Raw genomic sequence first — 21,533 nt, 5'->3', positions numbered from 1 at the left:
GACTAAGCACGAAAAATGAAAATGTTTTATCAGTGGAAGATGTGAAAGAGACTCCATTTTTGAGGTGTATATGGAAGAGAAGGAAAGGTGGGGAGAAAAGGGTGTTATTGAGGTTATGTCTTCAAGGATACAGATCATTTCTGCTGTTCTTGGACTGGAGCCTGTGCCCACCAGCAGTAATAGACATAGAGAGTTAGTTACTATGCTATTTTCACCATCTCCTAGGAAGGCTCCCTTCAAATGGTTCAAAACCTGGTGATTATTCCACTTGTTTCTGCCAAGTGATACAAACACCATTCTGGTCCTGACAGCAGTCTAAAGGAGGCTTCACTTTATTACTTAGTCCTCCCCTGAGAAATGACTATTGTGGTGGGAGATGTGAGTGAATAATAAAGAAATCTTGAAACTGAAACACTAGAGAAATTTATTTTTCCTGGAAAGTATCTTCTAGGCACAGTTTCTCTTTTGAGATTATTGCCTTTGACAAAGATGGAGGCAGCACAGAAAGCAGTGGTTTGTATCATTTTCTCTCTGATCCCCTTTCGTTAGTACCAAACATTGTTGGCTTTTTTGGTGTAGGATGAGTTTCCTTATAGCAATCAATTCTTGCATCTGCTTCATCTTTATGGAATTTATTAATTTATTTTTCAGTGAGGAGGAGATCCTCTCAATGTTTGTTCTGGCTCTTAAATTTGATGAATCTCTGACTCTTAAGTCTTGGGTCAAAATCTCAGTGGTACAGCTGGGCTAAATGAACCTACCCTTGATTACATCTGAACTCCCATCCATCTTGCACTTAAGAAAAAACACTTTTCTAACATGCTTCAGAGCTACTCTAATAAACCTAATGGCAATCACCTCTCCCAAAGGTCAAGGGTAGCATCTTAATTCAAAGCTTGAGTACTATTGGGATTTAATTGTAGTAAATGCCGTTACTCCTGCTTTGGGCACTGAAATGGATGGCCTCTGGGTTGAGATACAGCTTGTATCTCAAAAAATAAAAATAAAGTAAATGTTTACTAGGTAGGCCAAAAAGATGTAGACCTAGTCAAAGAGAAGTAAAATAAAAACTAAGTCTGTTTTGATGTTGTCTGTGGCAGGGGAGGAGAGAGAATGCAGACAAGAGAAGTCATTTCATTTAACATTTGCTGCCCTCAGTAGTAAAATCTAGGTCAAGTGGTAGCACACACTTCTAATGTGCTGTTAGATCATACCAAGTAGTTTTACAAGATGTAATCTACTGATATAGAAGTTGCTGTAATGGAAATTTCAAGTTTTGGATTCATGACCTACAATGCCTGCATAATTTCCCATCTGATATTACTTTTAGTATTGGCTATTTTCATATTACACTTGGACGTAGAATTCAAAACCTTTTCTTTTAATTATACTACTTGCATAATTTCAGTTTTAAGACTAGCATAAGCAAATATCCTAGTTTATCAACTGAAATTTGTAGTGATTAGATGTATATTGGACTTTACAATAAAAAATAATTGGGGACAAGAAAGTTGGAGTATTGGTGGGATAGGTAGGGGTGATGTTAAAATATATTCACATCTGATTAATTACAAAAGAGCAATAAATCATCAATTCTGATGAACAGCTTGTCTGTTTGAAGTTGGGCCTATTTTCTTAGAGCCCAGAATGGTGAGTATAGCTTTCCAGGTGAAATAAGATGGCTTAAGATATATGTCCAGGCTTCCCTGGTAGCTCAGGGAATATGCCCTGGTACCTTCCTTAGTAAAGAATCTGCCTTCAATGCAGGGGACCCCAATTTGATTCCTTGGTTGGAAATAAGCCCTGGGTTGGGAATAAACCCTTAAGAAGGGATAGGCGACCCACTCCAGTGTTCTTGGGCTTCCCTGTTGGCTCAGATGCTAAGGAATCTGGCTGCAGTGTGGGAGACCTGGGTTTGATCTCTGGGTTGGGAAGATCTCTTGGAGGAGGGCATGACAGCCCATTGCAGTATTCTTGCCTGGAGAATCCCCATTGATGGGGGATCCTGGTGGGTTACAGTGCATAAGGTCACAAAGAGTTGGACATGATTGAACAACTAAGCATAGCACAGCAAGATATATGCCCACCAAACTTGTTCAGAGCCACCAAAGAAAATTAATTCTGCCATATCCCACATTTCTAATTTGTCTTCCACATGCTAACAGTGAGGGTTAAAAATGTGAATCTTAGCATATGTCAGTTATGAAAGAGATTTGATAGGGGAAATTCAATCATAATAGAGAGTTGTATGTGCAATTGAGTTCTGATTGTTACCACTGGCCATTATGCTGGGTAAATACACAAGATGTGTGTGCAAACTATATATAGACAGTTAAATTACTTACATTGGAATAAAAACATCATTGTGTGTGTGGTATTCTTTATCCCATTGAAAGCTTGACACATCTTGCCTAATGATGTCATTAGATAAGAGAATGGGCTCTCTAGGAATTTAATGCTCAGAGCTCTCTTTTTTGTTTTCCAATATGGTAGTGATCTGTTATATGTCATATAAGCTGAGAGTGGGGACACTAGGCACTCATGGTTTTCATGCTAAGCATCCACATTTCCCTAAATTAGTGAGTCAAGATGAAAGATAAAAGACAGTAGCTTCAGTAAGCAAAAAGTCATGGCATACAAAGTAGGTTGTAGTTAGCTAGTAAGGTGGGGCACAGAATACTTTTAAAAAACCATAAAATTCTCAATGATTATAGCTCTTTGTGTCAAAATAGTCAAGGCTGAAATTACTGAAACCCACAAGAGCAGGTGTTCTGAATGGTAATCTAAGGTGTAATTAGAGTCTCTAAAGAACACTGTGAGGTGAAGTTAATTGAAACAGACTATCTGGTTAATCATGGAATGATTTATTAAAAAAGTAAAAATAGACTGACAAGCTATAAAAAGCCCCTATTTCCCAAATCTCTATTTTGACTAAACATAGAGCTGAAATATGTTGCTACTTTGATTAAAAAATGTAAACAATTTAGTTATGTCTTTAAAATAGTATATAATTATCTCACTTTTTATGATATGACACCTCATTATTTACATAATATGTAGGTTGTTTCCAAGGTTCAGAAAACCATTCTGAGAAGACAGATTACAGGGATAAGTGGTAGGACAGTGTTTTAAATTCCACTTGGATTAAGGGACTAAAAATGTAGGATGAAATAGAGATGTAGCCCTCTTCTCTTGATATTTGTAACCACTTGGGATATTTCATATTTAAACCGCTGTAATCTCTATGTGTCTATCAATAACTTCTTAGTCATTGCTTTGAGTTTTTTTCAATTTCCCCCCAAAACTGAGCCAGAGCTCTATAGTTAGTATGAAAAGAATTTTAATGGATGATGGTGGGTGCTGGTGTGACAAGTTAGAACAAAAGTCCTTCAGAGGTATGACTTCATTTGCATACTGGTATGTGGGGACAAGGATCACATATGATTGACAAGGAGGGAATCAAAAGAGGGGAGCTGGGGGAGTATTAGAGGTATCACACAGTCACCTTTATTATGCAGGTGACAAAGTTGAGGTACAATGAGACAGAGATTTCCCAAGTTTCCAATAAAGATCACTAGGTTTATAGAAAAAGTAACATGATCAGTGCTTAGTTGCTTGACGTCATCAGTGAGAAAGGTACAGACAAAGTACTGTCAGATTCAGGGGCTACCTTGTGCACTATAGAAAATTTAGCAACTTCCCTGTGCCCTACTCATTATATTGCCAATAGTACTCCCACCCCTACACCCCTGAATTGTGACAACCGAACTATTTCCAGAGTTTGTCAGGTGCCCTGGGGATGGTGGTGGAAATTGCTCCCCTAAGTTCCACTGCATTAAAGCAACAGAGAGCCTTAGAGAAGGGTCTTTGTCATTGTATATACATTCAGTTCAGTTCAGTTCAGTCGCTCAGTCCTGTCCGACTCTTTGCAACCCCATGAATCGCAGCACGCCAGGCCTCCCTGTCCATCACCAACTCCCGGAGTTCACTCAAACTCATGTCCATCGAGTTGGTGATGCCATCCAGCCATCTCATCCTCTGTTGCCCCCTTTTCCTCCTGCCCCAATCCCTCCCAGCATCAGAGTCTTTTCCAATGAGTGTGTACATTAGTCAATCCTAAATGTTTGTTAAAAATAAAGAAGAAAGAAATGATTGAGAAAAAGAAAGAGGAAAAAAGATGAAAGGATAGAACATATTTCCCCCCAAACAGTAACTAAGTCAAAAACCGTTAAAACAAATAAGACTTTTTAAAATTTTATAGAAAAATTGTGATGAACCTCATCTTATACTGAAATATCCAAAAATATTTTCACAGATATAAAAATATACCAGTTAACTCTAGTTTTTTTACTTTGGGATATAAAATTCAATGTAAAGAAGGAGGTTATTGTACCTGACAGAGGAAGAAGAGAGGATGAAATAGTTGGGGTATTAGTGGGATGGAGTATGAAGAGTCATTCGTTGGAAGGTGGTAGAGAGTCAGGTGATCCATTCTTGGCAGGAAACCCCTTTGTGACTCATGGTTACTCTATACTAAAACCACATTTAAAAATAAATAGCACAGAGACACATCTTCAGGCCAAAATAAAAGTTAAAATTAAGAATGTTTGGGGACATAAGGAAATAGTACAATGAGCACAAAAGAGTGAAGAGTAAAATCTGCCTCCTTCTCCCACTCACAAACAATATGCTTTGTGTTCATCAAAATATAGTGCATAAGTCAAATCTATTTCCTTTGATAGACTCAAACCAGAAATTTATCAAGTAAATTGGTAAGAATATCTTCTCCTGAAGAATGTTAAGGTGTCATTGTTTAGAGTGTAATTTTTGGAGGGTTAGCAAAAATCACAGATATCTTCAAGAGTGATTCAAGTATGTATATGTCAGGGCTAATGGGCAAGAAAGTTGTGTAAGTAGAATGGAGACATGATTTAATAAATATGGCTTAGAGGGTAAAGCGTCTGCCTGCAATGCAGGAGACCTGGATCAATCCCTGGGTTGGGAAAATCCCCTGGAGAAGGAAATGGCAACCCACTCCAGTACTCTTGCCTGGAAAATCCCATGGACGGAGGAGCCTCATAGGCTACAGTCCATGGGGTCACACAGAGTCAGACACAACTGAGCGACAACATGTTTTTTATGGTCAAGTAGATGAGACATAATGATGCAAACAACATGGAACCTGCTGTTACTGCTAAGTCACTTCAGTTGTGTCTGACTCTGTGTGACCCCAGAGACGGCAGCCCACCAGGCTCCCCCATCCCTGGGACTCTCCAGGCAAGAACACTGGAGTGGGTTGCCATTTCCTTCTCCAATGCATGAAAGTGAAAAGTGAAAGGGAAGTCACTCGGTTGTGTCCAACTCTTCGCGACCCCATGGACTGCAGCCTACCAGGCTCCTCCATCCATGGGATTTTCCAGGCAAGAGTACTGGAGTGAGGTGCCATCGCCTTCTCTGACATGGAACCTATCATGTAGGAAAAACTGCTCTAGATATCAAAGCAGCATGAAATTGAGTGTGACCAGGAGACCTGTGAAGGTCACCATTTATGAGTAAGAGTCCAAAAGAAGTGGTGGGGGAAGAGCACATTTTAGACTGAAGGAGGGCTAGAGGTTAAGCAGACAGGGTAGGTTTGTGAAACTGAATAGAACTGAAGTTTCTGAATCTAGTTTAGAGGTGAGGTGAAGTGGATACAGGGTCCTAAGTCAGATCATAAAGCAGTTTGCATGTTGTTGTTCAGTCACTAAGTCATGTCCAGCTCTTTGCAACCCCACGGACTGCAGCATACCAGGCTTCCCTGTCCTTCACTATCTCATGGAGTTTGCTCAAATTCATGTCCATTGAGTAGGTGATTCTATTTAACCATTTCATCCTCTGCATATGTTATGAATTAGTTAGGTTTTGCTGTATAACAATCCACCCCTAAGTTAAGTATCTCAAGTAGCAAGAATCTGTTACTTCTCATGGCTCTGTAGGTTGGCTGGTTTGGGCAGAGTCAGCTGATTCCTGTAGCACATCAGCAGTGTGGCTGGGTGGGGTTCCAGAATGGCTTTCATAAAGGACTGGTAGTTGGTAGGCTGGGTATTCCAGAGCAGGGTCAGCAAAATTCTTCTATATGGGATCAGGTAGTAAAAGGGTCAGATGTTGCAAGTCAAAAGAAAATACTGATGATATTACATATGTACGTATATAACAAGAGATGAACTACCTCCATAGATTTTTTTAATGGACAGAATTAAAAGTAAAATAAAAATTGAGTAATTTCTTTTGTGATACAGGTCTTCTAATAAGGAGAATTGAACTGTTTTGGGAGAAGGGGTAATATCATAATTAGGTTCAAACGTAGGGCTCCTTATCATCAAATCAATTATTAATGTTTTTCTATAAAAACATTCTTAGCTCAGGCTGTACCAAAACACAGAGCAGGTTGAATTTGGTCTGTGACTGGAGTTTACTGACCTTGGTTCTAGAGCCCATGGCTCTGCTCCACTCTCTAGTAGGTCTCATTCTCCAGGATGGAAGCATAGGCTTCTTCTCATGGGTTGACTCAGGAGACCAAAGGTAGCAAGAGAAGGCAAGTCCCAATATGCAAACACTTTGCAAGTCTCAGATATGTCACATTTTTCTAATGCTCCATTGACCAAAGCAAGTCATAGGACCAAGGCCAGATTCCAAGGGTGGAAAAATAGATTCCATCTCTTGTTGGCAGGAGTAGCAAAGTCATATGGCACAGAGTATGCATACAGGGATGGGAAAAGTTGTGACCATTTTTTGCAAACCATCTTCCACATATTGCTAAGAGTTCTGAATTTATTTTGCAGGGAGGGAGGCAGTAAAAGTGTTTTAAGCAGATAACTGCCATATCTGGGACTGAGCTGCAGGGAAAGTAAACAGGGAGTCATTTAAGAGACATGGCATCCAGGGTGATAGGTTTAGGGTTAGAGACTAGAGAGAAAAGATCAAGTAGCAGCAACTACAATTAAAAAAAAAAAGACAAATACAAATGTGCCTGTCCTTTATGTATTTTTTGGCATCTGATGGCCTCTTTGGACACTTCATATCATGCATTTTCTGTGTGTGTGTGTGTGTGTGCACGCATGCGCCAGTGTATGTGGGTAGGGACAGGTACTTATAGCAGGAATGAAAGTAAAAGCAAGTATTTCTCCGAATTCTGACATCTAAAATAACATTTTGTAGTAAGACTGTATTTATAGAGAATGATTTGGTGCTGGGGTGGTAAAATATTTGTTGAATTTCCACATTAACAAATCAAGAGGCAGGCATAGCTGAATTAGAGTTTTACACAAGGGGTGCCTTATACACCCAGGAAGAAAAGTGGGGAGGGGACTTGATCTCTGCAGTTCCAGAGGTTTGAGAAGAGGAAAATGCAGGGAAGCAGGAGGGCCAAGGGAGGGGACACTTGGGTGGACTTCTCTCCCCTGAATGCATGATTGATTTTGTGGAGTCTAAGAGGGTAGGTGGTGATCAATCAAAGTAACTCCATAGTTTCTTCTCTTTTCTTTTGTAGCAAATGCCACTATCAAACTCCACTTGGGCCAGAGACCCTTGCAGTGTTAGTGAAAAGCCTGCCCCTCACATAGCACCCTATCTACACTTGTGAGTTCACCAGCCAGTGGCTTCAACTTCAAGCTCTAACAATGGGCAGCCAAGTACCTCCATCTTTGTAGCCTGTTTAGGTAGAAGGAAAGCCAGAGTTGACAATTTCTGAGCTACTTTTGATTTCTGTGTGTTGTGAACTGGAACCAGAAAATCCCAGACACCCATGCAGGGGCCACAGAAAACATCTGAGCAAAGAGTCAGTACTGATATAAACCAGAAGTCACGAGATAGTTGCTGTTAGTAGAAGACTTGATAACGGGTTGGCTTTGGGAAACTGAGAGAAAAGGACGAATCACAGTATATGGTAAGATTTTGATCTGAATAATAGGGGGAAGGCACAAAAATATGTACATCAGCAAGATGAGTTCATTTAAGGTAAAGATCTGGTGCTGAAAAATAAGGGTTGGAGCATGGAAGAGTTGAGAATAATTACTACATAAAGTACCACATAGTTATCATGTTAAGCAGCAGGGGGTCCTCAGGATCAGGGAAAAGATTATTTATAGGAACTGGGTCCTTGTAGCTGAAAGAAGACTGATGAGAGTCTTGGTGGTGAGTCACAGAATTTATTTTTTCCTTAAATTGGCTCCAAAAAGTGGTCTATAGATAAATTAAAATTTTTGTATGTGAGCAAATGCAACACATCTAATACACAAGAGTTTGGGATTGAGAAAATAGTAAATGCTCAAATAAAATTTAGAATGCTCTTATTTTTACCTTTAGAAATAAACTAGTTGTTTCAACCTTTTTTGGTTCTTCTGTTTCAGTGAAGAGCAGTTGGGCTAGGAGGCAGGCAAACTGGAGCAGACATTGCAGTCACGTCTCACTCTTCCTGTTTTGTTTCCCTTCTCCTTCAAGTAATCTCCCAGCACTACTATTTCTTAACACTACTGGTGAAAGAGAAACCGTCTTCTGAAAGTCTTTTCTCTTCCTTGTGAGAAGTTCAAAAAGTCTAAAATTTATAATGGTCTAGACCATGGAAACTCAGTTCCTCCTTTGGCACTAACTTGTATATTTTAATTTGATGGACATCTGCTCAAGTGGGCCTTTATAAGAATATTTAAAAGGTATAAAAGAGAGAAATCCTAATAGAAAGTGGGCGGAAATGAATGAAAGTTACATATTTGTAGACCAATTGATAGATATTAGGGTGTGGGTGGGACATTCAGGACAAGTCCTTGTCATTGATCTTCCTGGCACTAGAGTTCCACTCCTTTCTCTCATAAAACATATGACTAAAATTTTCACTGTCCACTCTAGGCCTTCAAGATGTTGGGAAAGTGTGGATCATTCCTCCAACTGGTGGAAGAGGAGACAGGAAATGGAGACTTCTGAGAGTTGGAGAGTGTACCAGAGGAAAACGATATTGGACAAACCTCAAGAGTAGCAGAAGACCTAGTGATCGAAAGCAGGGTTAGGTCAGTGGAGGGGATTGAGTAGGAGGACATGAGGCATGGCTGGAAGGACTAACGCAACTTGGAACATGAATTGAAGGAGAAATTATAATGGACACAATATAGGCTTTTGAAACTGTGAATATTTTCTTTTAAATCACATGCTAAACTTGTGTGCAACGAACATAAGTAAGTAAAATTCTACTCATAAAAGCCTTTTCCTAGGTGACTGTAAGTCTAGTATAATGTTTTTTCAGTCAATGTGATAAAAGCAAAAGAATTCTGGAAGCAAGTATATCTTTTAATTGTAAGAGGCCTTTTCTTCTTTTCTTCAATTGGCCATGCTGAGGAGAGAGACCTTGGAACAGAATATTAAACAAGCAGCAAAATGTTTCACTAGATACAATTAATGTCAGATAAATGTCTGCTCTTCAAATGCAGTGAAATATTTCATGTTACCAGTGTTTTAGGTGAAATCTTACCCCTGAGTCTTAAACAGAAGGTGATGCTGGTACATTTAGATCACTGGCCAGCATCTCATTGGCAGTTATTACTTAGTTAAACTGACTTAATTTAATGTTTGTCTTTCTCTCCCTCCCTTCTTTCCTCATTTTTCTCTTTCTTTCATCAACAGCAAACCTACAGAATAACCAGGCAACTGAATATTATTCATACATAATTGCCACATCCTGTTAGATAATGAGCATACATATGAAAGGCTCATAAAATAGCAAATTTTTGTTGAACAACACACTTCCTACAAACTCCTCACTCCCTTCGATCTGGCTTCCACCCCCATCATTCCTGAAATAGCTCTTGCTAAGGCCACCAATCATTCTTAGGACCTGGAATTTAAAGGATACTGTTTAGCCTTCATTTTACTTGATTCCTCAGCTGATTTCACAACAGCAAATCATTCTGTCCTTAAAACAATCCCTTTCCTTGTCTTCTGAAACAAAGCCATTCTCCTGGGGTCTTTTTCCCTCTTGCCCGTTTCAGACTTCTTTTGCTAGCTCATTTTACTCTGCTGCTGCTAAGCCGCTTCAGTCGTGTCTGACTCTGTGCGACTCCATAGACAGCAGCCCACCAGGCTCTGCCGTCCCCGGGATTCTCCAGGCAAGAACACTGGAGTGGGTTGCCATTTCCTTCTCCAAAGCATGAAAGTGAAAAGTGAAAGTGAAGTCACTGAGTCGTGTCCAACTCTCAGCGACCCCATGGACTGCAGCTCTTTAAATATTGAAGTTCCTTAAGGCTTGTTTCCGGAATTCTTTCTCTTCTCATCCGATATTCAGACTCATTGTTAGACTGATCATCTATGTGTCAGTGACCCTCACATTCATATTTTCAGTTTGAATGAGTCTCTCCAGAGTCTCAGATCTGTGTATTTGGCCTGCTTGATACCAGGAGGTCTCACAAAGACTCCAAGATGACACGTCCCAAACCCAGCTCATGATGGTACCTGCAACCTCCTTCAGTAACCCCTATCATAATAAGTAATGTCATCATTCACAGAAGTTCAAAAGCCAGAAATCTAAGCATAATTCTTGACCAGATCTAATTTTCTGTTCTCCTATTGTTATCACTGTGGTCAAAGCTATCTTCACCACTTGCTCTGACTAATGCTGTTGCCTCCTAAAGAATATTCCAGACATTCAGTCTTTGGACATTTTCATTGCCACCCAAGTACATTAAAACATGTAAATTTTATCACATCAATATCCTGCTCAAAGCCTTTGAATGACTTCCCATTGTTATTAGACTAAAATCTCATCTCCTGACACTCTCTCACCACCTTCTTACCCTTCCTGTGATGCAAATATTAACCTCGTTAATTACGTTGAATGTATTATGTTCTCTTCTCACCTTTGTACCCATCCTCCTACTTGAAATACTTTTCCGTCTGCACTTAACTGAAGATTTCTACTCTGCCATCAGATTTCATCTCTACCCTCATAGTCTCATGGAAACTTCATGTTGTCTACAGTGTTCTATGCTCTCAAAAATCCCTGTTATTTACCTTTGCAGAATTTGCTAGAATTTACAACTCTCTATTTATGAACTCATTGACTTATTATGTGTCTTCCTCACCAAACTGCAAGCTCCATGGGGCCAGAACCTGTTGCTTTTCTGCTGATCATTCTGTACCTAATGCTAATCATAGTGCCTGGCATATAATTTATATGTTACTTGTTGAACCAATGGAGAGACTATTTCTGTGCTGGTTTCTGACTCATGCAAAAGAAAAATGAGTTAATTTTAGTTAACTTAAAATTAACTTTAGTTAATTAGTTTAGAGACCACAAGTGGTCTTTATTTTAGAGACCACAAGTCTCTATAGACATATAAATTTATAAATTTATGAGCTTGTTAGAGGGAAGGCACCAAAATAATTTAACCCAGTGAAAAAAGAAGACTTTAAACCTATATAACATTCAGCCTAGAATGTCCTTGGAGTTAGAAGTACATTTTTTTCTGAGGTCTTTGGAAAATTGACTGTTATTTATAACTATTATTGTTTCTTTCTTGTAGTTCAGAAGATCAATGAATGATGGACAAGAGCAGTGACTAGAGTATGATGATGACAAGCTTGGGCAAAGTGGGCAGTATTCAGCTCCCAGCTCCACTGACCATCACAGAAAGGTAATGGTGGGCCTCACATGTGACCCTGAGAGACCCATGCAGAGCCTTTAGAGCAGGCTTGGAGAAAGCATGTGCTGGTGTGTGCTGGGATGCTGAGTTTTTGCCACGAGGGGAAAAGAGCAGATGATCATTTACAAATACTTCACAATTATTTCTTGTTCCAACCTGAAATGAAGCATATAGAATGTCCATGCACCAGTTTATGGGTCCTATCACCAAAAAAGGCAGAGGCTAAAGGTTGGAGTCTGCAGGTATTTCCTTTCAGAATTTGTCCCCCCCCAACCCCGCAGGAAGAAACTAAAGTAAACGAAAATATGGTTATTCCATTGGCACAAGAATAACATGTATGCATTTCTAGATTGCTGAAATTCAGTTAAAACAATAAGGATGAATTCAGGAGTGAAAATATGACATCAGAATTACCCTTTCTGCATTTTCTAGTTATCTGAATAGCTGTCACCAATTGAATTCAGAATTCTAATTCTTCTAATAGAAACAGTAAAGAGAGAATGGTCTCCAGTATTTCAAACAGCTTTTGTGTCACTGGCCTTGAAATTTTGTCTCTTTTCTTTTTCAAGGTAAAGGATCTGGTTTTGTTCTGTTTATTTTGTTTAGTCATGCCATGAGGAAACAAGGTTTATTTTAATCCAAATAAAATGATAACAAACTGTAATTATATGATATGCTTCTCAACTGGCCAATTTACTTAAATGGAGTATAAACAAGATTTTTTTTTTGGTTATTTGTAAACAAGTGGCCAAAATATTCCTCATAGAAATGGATTACTCTAAAATCACACCATCCTAGAAAAAATCTAGTAGTGAATAAAATACAAATCTTATTCTATTCTATTCCAGATGTCTTGTCTATATTACTATAATTTCAGAAGATTTAAAACAGTTGTTGAGACCCATAAGAAACTATACTAAGTTATTATGACCTTACCATTTTTACCCTTCAGGGACAATTTTCTCTGTGAGTCTCAGATCTGGTGTAAAATCTCATAAAATTTTATAAGAATCTCTTATGAAATAATTGTCATCTTTAGAGAACATGGGTATTAAAGTCAACAAAAATAAAAATCACTTACCAGGACTCAACCATACTGGCACCCTGATCTCAGATGTCTAGCTTCCAGATCTGTGAGCCCTCATGAATAGGATGAAGAAGAATCCAAAGAGCTAGCTTGCCCTTTTTTCCTTTTCTTTGCCCTGCTTTAAAAAGTTGTCCTTCTGCAATCTGGAAGAGGGCTCTTACCAGGACCCGACTATACTGGCACCCTGATCCTAGACGTCTAGCCTCCAGAACTGTGAGAAATTCAGTTCTGTTGTTTAGGCCACCCAATTTATGGTATTTTGTCATGTAGCCTGAGCTGACTAAGATTGCTGACTAAGGTCCGTCTAGTCAAGGCTATGGTTTTTCCAGTAGTCATGTATGGATGTGAGAGTTGGACTGCGAAGAAAACTGAGCGCCAAAGAATTGATGCTTTTGAACTGTGGTGTTGGAGAAGACTCTTGAGAGTCCCTTGGACTGCAAGGAGATCCAACCAGTCCATTCTGAAGGAGATCGGCCCTGGGATTTCTTTGGAAGGAATGATGCTAAAGCTGAAGCTCCAGTACTTTGGCCACCTCATGCGAAGAGTTGACTCATTGGAGGAGACTTTGATGCTGGGAGGGATTGGGGGCAGGAGGAGAAGGGGACAACAGAGGATGAGATGGCTGGATGGCATCACTGACTTGATGGACGCGAGTCTGTGTGAACTCTGGGTGTTGGTGATGGACAGGGAGGCCTGGCATGCTGCGATTCATGGGGTCACAAAGAGTCAGACACAACTGAGCGACTGAACTGAACTGAACTGAGAGTGGGTCCTAAATCCAATGACTGGTATTTTTAGAAAAGAAAGGAAAAAAAAGATCCAGACATAGAGACACAGATATAGAGGGAAGAAGGCCATATGAAGATGGAGATCAAGTGCTTCACAAGCTAAAGAACACTCATTATTGCCAGGAACCATCAGAAGCTCAAACCAAGGAGGAATCCTATTCTAGACACTTCAGAGGGTCATTGGCCTTAATGACACCTGATTTCAGACTTCTGGCCTCCAGAACTGTGAGAGAATAATTGTTTTAAGTCACCTAGTTTAAAGTAATTTGTTATGGCAGCCTAGAAAACAAACATAACCTCCCAAACTTTTCCCCATCTTCTCCACTTCACAGTTGAATTTATTGAAGGAATCACCTACAATTGCTGGTGTTTTTTTTTTTTTTTTAATTGAGTGACATTCACTCCTCATCCACTGTAGTCTGGGGTCTACCCTCCTCATCATTTCACAGAAATTGCTTTCACCAGATTTATCAAGAGCCCCTTGTGGCCATATACTTCTCAGCTTTTGCATTATTTCATTCTTCATTATTTCCTTTTACCATTTCCTCCCTGAATTTGTTGACTGCATCCACAAAATTTTCTCATTATTTTGGTGGCCACTCTGTTTCAGTGATTATTTGAGTTCCTCTTGTTTTTGTTGGGCTTCCCTTGTAGCTCAGCTGGTAAAGAATCTGCCTGCAATGCAGGAGACCTGGGTTGGATCCCTGGGTTGGAAATATCCCCTGGAGAAGGGAAAGGCTACTCAATTATTCTGGCCTAGAGAATCCATGGACTGTATAGTTCATGGGGTCCCAAAGAGTTGGCCATGACTGAGCTACATTTTCACTTTCTTTTTCGTTGTCCCTTAAATGTTAGTATTTGTCAGGATTCTGCCCTGGATCCGCTTCTCCATCCACGTATTCTGGGAAGTTTCATTCACACGTATCTATTTGCTCATGTTTACCAAGTCTGTCTTCAGGCCAGATCTCTCTCCTCAGTTTCAGACTTGTTATCAGCCCCATAATTTAAGTGAGACTTCTCAAGTTACTTGCATCACAGGTCCTTCAAAATCAGGATGATCAAAACAGAAACCACCATTTTTTCTCTCTCAGATCTCCTCCTCCTCTCTCCCCAGATCACAGCATCATCTTGCTCCCAGTTAATAAAGTCAGAAGCCTGGGAGTCATCCTTCATCTTTCCTCTCATAGCCCGAATACAGCCTCTCTATTTGTCCTCATAGACAAAGCTCTAGGCCCATGTGCTGGCATTTCCACCCTGACTTTCTGCCGGAGTACATGAGCTCATTTCCTCCTTCAGATGTCCTCGAGTGTACTTGGAAACATAAATTTGCTTGTGTGACTCTCTTGCTTAAAAGCTTGCAATGTCTTCCCAAACATTGCAGGATAAAGTCCAGAATGGGCAGCAAGGCTCAGCTTGACAGGTTCCTCCATGCTCAGGCCAAACAGAAAACCCTATCTTTAGCCCTTCATGTGTGCTATGCACCCTCTGGACTCTCATCCCAGGAAGACTTCTTTGCACTCCATGATACTCATCCCACTGCCTGGTAATTCTCAGTTTTCCCTAGAGGTCCTCTGAAATTTGAGGTGCTCATCCATCTTATTTACCATGGATCTCCAGTGCCAACTAAAGTGTCTGGAGGGGCAACAAATAATACCTAAATGAATAACCCAGTCCTCATAAAAAGAAAACCAAGGCTCACAGTAATTAACCCATTTGGCCAAGCAAATGCAAACCAGGGACTTAACTTTTCTAATGTCTTTTCCATTCTTTTATATTCCCTTTTAAAAAAAAAAAGGAAACAACTTGCATTACATAAAATTAAATCATGATTGTTAGACAATATCACTTGTAAATTATAATGCACAAAATTACAAATGACAAAAACCAAGAAAGGCTTAGCTGTGAATACTATCCCTTGCTACTGGTTTTATATGTTTTTTTCCTTCTAACCATGGCCTTGCTTCCTCTGCCTTTTCATGGGCTAATACCATCACATTTGTAGCTTTGAACTCTTCTCCTCCAGCCTGCACTCAGCTGCTGGTTAGTCCACAGGTGTCAAATGCCTTATACTGCGCTTCGCTCTCTCCCAACACTAGTAGTGCCCTGGAAAAGCCTCCTGTGCATTTTCAGCTTAATCCACCCATTTGCAAGCTCTGACTCTGCTCTGAACTTTCGCTCACCTTGCCTGCCTTTGAGCTGCCTTTGAAGGGGCAGGCCTGTCATGGGTCTGAATCTGCCACAGCTGTTCCTAATTCTTTCATTCCTAAAGCACTCCTGCCTCAGAGCATCAGAGCGGCGACTCGCCTGCTTCTCACAGGGGTGGCTGTGCTGGGAGAAGTGGGGGCCTGGCTCCATGCTGCCCGGGTAGGGGGGGCCTTCCCTCTCCCTGGGGCCTTGGGAAACAGCTGACCTCGTCCTAGTCAGAGAAGCGTTAGTTGTCTTGGCTTTTTTTGTTGTTTTATTTCGTTTCATCAATAATAAAGAAAATTGACAATAGAGAAAATTAGAGAAAAAAAAAACCTCACAGCACGTAGTTTCACCAACCAATCACCACTGCCATTACGATTTTGATATATTTCCTTTCAGCCTTTTTATCCATGTGTAAAAAGTTAATTTTGACACAATTATTCTTTCTGTGCATATCATTTATATTTTTGATTTTCACTTAGCACTGGTAAAGTCTATTTTGCGTAATATTTCACTAAGTGGATATCCCAGAAAATAATTATTCTCCTCAGCTTACACGGTTAAGTTGATTTCATTGTCACTGGGAAAAATAACTGAATAAATGTGATTTAAGCACATGGAAGAAAGAAAACCCTGAGAAGAACCTCTGTACATCTAACTTCTTGTCTCTATTTAGATCTCTTCCCTTAAGATTTACATCCCAAAGTGAAATTACTGGTTAAACATGAGTAAATATCACCACAGATCCTAGTTCATTTGCTCTATTGTTTTCCAAACATGTAGCAATTTAGTGTAACTGGGGACGTGAGGGTGGCCATTGCATTCATTCTTGCCAGGCAGTGCTTATACATATGATTTTTCTCCCTAATTTCATAAATCAATTATGAAACTATTTTTTTTTTATTCCTAGAGAAGCTTAACCTTTTCCCAAATGTTTATATTATGTGTTTTTGCTGTGAATTTCTCTTCATGTCCTTTAATCATTAATGTATTTGGGATTTTGTGCTTAAATTTCTTATAGCTCATTATTTAATAAAGAAGCTAACTGTCATATTTGCTGCAAATTTGTCTTTCCTTTGGTAATTTATATTATGCATGTTTTACCTATGATTTAAAATTTTTAATGTAGTTAAGTCCGTTTATATTTTCAGTTCATACTTTCATTAAATTTTGAATATACTTCTCACTCTTGGTCTGTTCCTCCACTCACCCAAACATTTAGTGATGTACAATTCCATATTATCTTCTAAGATCTTATGGTTTAATATTTTTACAGATAACATATGGGATTTTATTCTAGTATATGAAGTAAAGTGAAAATCTGTATATATATATTTCTAGATTTTTAACCTAATGTCCTCAGGGCATTTAATTTTGTCTTTTCCTTTCTTTTCTTTGCATCAGATAGCATTTTTAGGCATATTGTATTAAAAATAGCAGTCATTTTTAACATTATTATGTTTCTAATTTTAGTAAAATGGACTAGATTTTGTTACCAGTATTTTATTAACTACTGGTTAAGTTAAATATTGCTTATCATTAAAATAGAATATCCTGATTTTTTTAAAAAAGAATTTTTGAGTTAAGTGTAGATTTGAAGTTTTACCAGATAATTTTTATAAATCTTTGAGAATGACCTAAAGATGTGAAGTTATGTCTTATTCACCTTGGTTTTCATTCACTTATGAATCCCTAAAATAAATATTTCTTGGCTTTGACAGACTATATTTTTAACCTTATACTGAATATTTTGCTGAGAATTTTTCTCATCTTATTAACAAGTGCTTGGTTTATAGTTTTATTTGGTGTTTATTTAGATTTGATTTCAGAAAAACATTTGCTTAGAAAATTTAGGTGAAAGCATTTCATCTTTGTGTTTCTAGGAAATATTTCTGGGGCATAGAACTTTTCTCTGACAACTTGAAATAATTTTATTCTCAAAAGCGTCTCGACCTAAAGCCATTTGTGGCAAGTATTTTTTTTTTTTTTATGTTGTTTTCAATTTCTATATGTTATTGCTCTCTGAAAGAAAGTGAAAGTGAAAGTTGCTCAGTCCTGTCTGACTCTTTGCGATCCCATGGACTACACAGTCCATGGAATCCTCCAGGCCAGAATACTGGAGTGGGTAGCTGTTTCCTTCTCCAAGGGATCTTCCCAACCCAGGGATTGAACCCAGGTTTCCCACATTGCAGGCGGATTCTTTACCAGCTGAGCCACAGGGGAAGCCCTATTGCTCTCTACATACTTTATATTTTGTTTTTCTTTGTGATTTATTTTTTCCCAAAAATCACAGTTTAGTTTTCTTCTTTCTTTTTCTTTTTGCTCAGTAATGTCCAAGTCTTTACGACCCCATGGGCTATACAGTCTATGGAATTCACCAGGCCAGAGTACTGGAGTGGATAGCCTTTCCCTTCTCCAGGGGATCTTCCCAACCCAGGGATTGAACCCAGGTCTCCCACATTGCAGGCGGATTCTTTACCAGCTGAGCCTTAGTTTTCTTAAAATTCATTAAATAAATTATTTATATAAAAGTTTCACATGCTTAATGTTTTAATTGTTGTCTACTTTATTGTTGTTCAATCACTCAGTCGTGTCTGACTCTTTGTGACCCCTTGGACTCATGGAAGCATGTGAAGCTTCCCTGTCCTTTTCATCTCCCGGAGCTTGCTCAAACTCATGTCCATTGAGTTGGTGATGCCATCCAACCATCTCATCCTCTGTCATCCCCTTTTCCTCCTGCCTTCAATCTTTCCCAGTATTAGGGTCTGCTTTATAAATATATATATTTAAATCTTATTTACTTACTTTTTGACTTTATCCATTAAATTTGCTAACATATGGTGACTGCAGCCATGAAATTAAAAGACACTTACTCCTTGGAAGGAAAGTTATGACCAACCTAGACAGCATATTCAAAAGCAGAGACATTACTTTGCCAACAAAGGTCCATCTAGTCAAGGCTATGGTTTTTCCAGTAGTCATGTATGGATGTGAAAGTTGGACCATGAAGGAAGCTGAGCGCTGAAGAATTGATGCTTTTGAACTGTGGTGTTGGAGAAGACTCTTGAGAGTCCCTTGGACTGCAAGGAGATCCAGCCAGTCCATTCTAAAGGAGATCAGCCCTGGGTGTTCTTTGGAGGAATGATGCTAAAGCTGAAACTCCAGTACTTCGGCCACCTCATGTGAAGAGTTGACTCATTGGAAAAGAGTCTGATGCTGGGAGGGATTGGGGGCAGGAGGAGAAGGGGACGACAGAGGATGAGATGGCTGGATGACATCACTGACTTGATGGACATGAGTTTGAGTGAACTCTGGGTGTTGGTGATGGACAGGGAGGCCTGGCGTGCTGCAACTCATGGGGTCGCAAAGAATAGGACATGACTGAGCAACTGAAATGAACTGAACTGAACATATTATTTGAAAAAAGCTTATTTACTTATTTTATTTATTCCACATTTGCTTGTCTCAGTGCAGTAATTTCTATTTTATACACTGTCACTTATTTTTATCTGTTCTTCTTAGGACTGTTAATACCAACAGCTTGAGTTAAATGCTTATTCCATTTATTCTTTCTTTATCTCTTTTGAGATAAAAGATTATTTTTGTATTTTAATTGTTCTCTAAGTTCTGTACTATTTCATTTTTTATTTCTTACTTGAATCAATGATTAATTAAATCTTTTCCATAGTTTTGATTGGCACTTTTGTTATTATTAGTTTGAATTTTTATTTATAATTTTGAGTTTTCCTTGTGTTGTGGTCCAAAAAATTACAGAGCAAATATTTCTCATTTTTGGAATTCTAGTTGTTCATAAATATAAGCTTGATTTTAAATGTTGAAGACGATGTTTTTTTTTAATTAAATTGATAGTCTTTGATACATCTGGTACATCAAATTTTAGATTAAATAAATTTTAAACATTTTCTGTATCTTTAAGTCATTGATTTTGTCTCTTAGTTCAGTTCAGTTCAGTTCAGTTGCTCAGTCGTGTCTGACTTTTTGCAACCCCATGAATCGCAGCACACCAGCCCTCCCTGTCCATCACCAACTCCCAGAGTTCACTCAGACTCACGCCCATCGAGTCAGGGATGCCATCCAGCCATCTCATCCTCTGTCGTCCCCTTCTCCTCCTGCCCCCAATCCCTCCCAGCATCAGAGTCTTTTCCAATGAGTCAACTCTTCGCATGAGGTGGCCAAAGTACTGGAGTTTCAGCTTCAGCATCATTCCCTCCAAAGAAATCTCAAGGCTGATCTCCTTCAGAATGGACTGGTTGGATCACCTTGCAGTCCAAGGGACTCTCAAGTGTCTTCTCCAATACCACAGCTCAAAAGCATCAATTCTTCGGTGCTCAGCTTTCTTCATAGTCCAACTCTCACATCCATACATGACTACTGAAAAAACCATAGCCTTGACTAGATGGACTTTAGTTGGTAAAGTAATGTCTCTGCTTTTAAATATGTTATCTAGGTTGGTCATAACTTTTCTTCTGAGGAGTAAAGTTTACTAATATCAAGCTGAACCATCTATAGTTTTGTTTTGTCAGTTCCTTATTGTCTTTCAAGCATATTTGACCTATTATTGGTACTTTACCATTCTCCTTTGAAATGCTTTTTTTGTACATTCTACCTCTTTATAATGATTTTATCTCATTTAACATTTTTCCCCTTTAAGTGCTTCCTTATCTAGTATTTCTCCAGCCACTCTTGCTCTTTTTATATGTATTTTACACATTCTCTTACGTTTGCTAATCCTTTAACTTTCAACCTGTCTTTGTATTTCTTTCACTTTGTATTTATCCTTTAATATACAGAATGTGTTTTATTGACTTTTATCTTCAAAAATTTACAAAACAGATAGCATTAGTTTTTAACTATTTTAGTGTATTTGTGATTCATAAAACTTTGGCACTTGAACATGAAAATGGAAGAACTTTAACATTCAGTTCAGAAACATTTTAACATTAATTCATGATCATTCACAAGATAAAACTGCTTGCCTAGCTAGCTGCGTGCTCATCACTGGGCACTTTTCTAATCCTAGTTCACTGCTCTCAAATTCCTCAGCACCAGCCCATTCTTGTAGGTCCTCCTATCCCTCTGGTCATTTCTTCTGAGTTTCCTTTGCCAGCAGCTTCCTGTCTCCAGAACCTTGAAGCAAGTGGAGTTCTTAAGGGTTCAGTCTGAGATCCTTCCTCTGTAAGAAGTGACAGATGAGTTGAGATCTGAAATGTAGGTAGGAGTTAGTCTCACAAATTGTGCAGCAATGATTTCATCCCATCTTGTGCCATCAAATAACATTTATATGCAGTCATTTCTAAATCATCTCAGGAAGTCCAAGAGGATTTCTTCATACCTCATTTCCTCTTGCATACAGATTTCTCAGGAGGAAGGTAAAGTGGTCTGGTATTCCCATCTTTTAAAGAATTTTCCACAGTTTGTTGTGATCACAAAGTCAAAGGCTTTGGCTTTTTTTGGTCAATAAATCAGAAGTAGATGTTTTTCTGGAATTGTCTTGCATTTTCTTTTATCCAGTGGATGTTGGCAATTTGAACTCTTCTGCCTTTTCTAAATCTAGCTTGAACATCTGGAAGTTCTTGGTTCATGTACTATTGAAACCTAGTTTAGAGAATTTTGAGCATTGCTTTGCTAGTGCATGAGATAAGTGCCATTGTGCAGTAGTTTGAACATTCTTTGGCATTGCCTTTCTTTGGGATTGGAATGAAAACACAGTTCCCAGTCCTGTGGCCACTGCTGCATGTTCCAAATTTGCTGGCATATTGAGTGCAACGTTTCAACAACATAGTCTTT

This window comes from Capra hircus, chromosome 5 (assembly GCF_001704415.2).
Source record: "Capra hircus breed San Clemente chromosome 5, ASM170441v1, whole genome shotgun sequence".
Classification (NCBI taxonomy): domain Eukaryota; kingdom Metazoa; phylum Chordata; class Mammalia; order Artiodactyla; family Bovidae; genus Capra; species Capra hircus.
Note: the sequence above shows the minus strand (reverse complement) of the source record.